The 1,868-nt window shown below is 52.0% G+C and overlaps 1 non-coding gene across 1 annotated transcript; it reads right to left on the bottom strand.

Moving 5' to 3' along the window:
• Positions 1–635: 635 nt before the first annotated feature.
• On the bottom strand, positions 636–752 carry LOC114007270 (U5 spliceosomal RNA). The gene has a single exon (XR_003548900.1). It is a non-coding gene; the product is annotated as a U5 spliceosomal RNA (small nuclear RNA).
• Between the last annotated feature and the right edge of the window lie 1,116 nt (positions 753–1,868).

A 1,868-nucleotide genomic window follows, 5' to 3' on the forward strand; every position in this document is an offset into this window, starting at 1 on the left:
GAGGTGCACACAACTTTTTTTTTTTTTTTTGGTGAGCTTTTCACTATAGGGAGCCACTCAATGTCTATATGTAACTTTTTTTTTGGAGAGGTTTTTGCTATAGGGCGCCTGCACTCACCAGACAGAGAGAGACATAGAGACAGAAAGCGAGAAATCACCCCCCAGGGGAGATGGTCACGCCGCAATCCCTTCTCCTCCATTCTCCTCTCGGGATCTTGGGCACGCACGTACACGCGCCCGGAGTGAGTTTTAAGCCACCGGGTCCGGGACACGAACCGCGGTCGACTACGTGGGAGCCCAGCAACATAGCCATTACGCTAACTGCTGGTTCCCGAGGCGCACACAACTTTAAAGCAAGGACTGAGCAGAGGACGCCCCAGGATGGAGAGAACAGTTATGCTCGAAGAAGCAGAAAAGACGCAGCGAGAAACCTTTCTTAGGTCGTGCCATTAATCCACGCACATGCGCGCGAAAAACAACGGAGTCTTTACCAAAGCAACCAATACACTATTCAGATAGCACACGTGAGAACCTTAAAAAGGAAACCTAAAGAACGCGTGCGACTCAGCGGCCACACTGTAACAGCACTCAGAATATTGAGAGCTATTGAGCTTCTATTGTTAAACTATATAATAAGCCTCGCGGAACGCAAGGCCTCAAAAAATTGGTTAAAAACTCAGAATTGTTCCTCTCCACGGAAATCTTTAGTAAAAGGCGAAAGATTTATACGATCTGAAGAGAAACCAGAGTATGACTCGAGCTTTCACGCCCACAAGTCTGGAGGAACTGATAATCCCAATACAGTAATGGCGACTACTTTCCTGAACGAGCTATTGATTTTTGCTTCTTTTCAGACAAAATTTAAACAATTATATAACTTTTGTAAAAAAAAAAAAAAAGGTTGAAAGGAAAAGAATAGTGCAGTGATTTTAAAGTCAGACATTGTTGGGTGTGCAATGCATTGTGGGCATGCAAATCACCCCCTCAGTCCTTCGCCGGTTTTCGGAAACGGCTCGCGCGTTTTCGCGCTGGGCCTGAGGCCTCCACCAGAGGGCAGAGCGGAGCAGGACGTATAGTGCGGGTCCAAGGAGACCAAGTCTGACTTTTATCGCCTTACGATTGGCGCTCTAAGTAAACGTTTCTTTTGAAGTTTAAAAAAGGAGACTGGAAAATAATTATATTTATTCATTCATTCAACAAGATTTATTGAGCACCGTCAGGCCCGGTGCTGGGTTCTCGGCATAGAGATCCCTCGGATTCCGTCTTCGAGGAGCCTCCCTGCGGCGGGCGGCGGGCGGCGGGCGCGTCTGCACAGCGGGACCTGACAGCGGGGCGGAGCGTAGAGCCGGCGGGAAGAGGGCTGGGGGCAGGGAGGCACCAACGTCGAGCTGAGATCGCGGGTTTTACCTAGAGGGCAACGGGGAAGCATTGTTTTTAACGCAGTGGTTGTCACCCCGTGGTCCCCCACGTCGGCAGCCCCTGGTACTTGCTGAAATGCACATTCTCGGGCTGCACGCCGCACCTTCGGAATCGGAAACGCTGGCGAAGGGGCCTAGCGACCTGGGGTTTAAACCCTCTTCTGATTCTGGTGCAGGCCGGGTGGTATTTGTTAGGCGACCGTCCGGGCTGACGTGTTGAGAGCGAGTTTGGGGACGATTGGAAAGGAATAAACCAGAGAGGAAGACACAGAGCCCTGGGCGGGCACGGTCTGGGAAGGAAGGCAGTGAGGAGAGAAGAGCGTGGAGAGCTGATCACTACGGGGTGGGGTGGCGGCATGGGAGCGGGCTGGGGCTGTGGCAGGGGAGAGGGAGGAGGGGATTAGGGAAAAGCAGGGGGTGAGGAAGGAGGGGGCTGGGGAGGAGGGGGAT

The sequence above is a fragment of the Tupaia chinensis genome, unplaced genomic scaffold (genome assembly GCF_000334495.1).
Source record: "Tupaia chinensis unplaced genomic scaffold, TupChi_1.0 Scaffold000146_1, whole genome shotgun sequence".
NCBI lineage: Eukaryota > Metazoa > Chordata > Mammalia > Scandentia > Tupaiidae > Tupaia > Tupaia belangeri.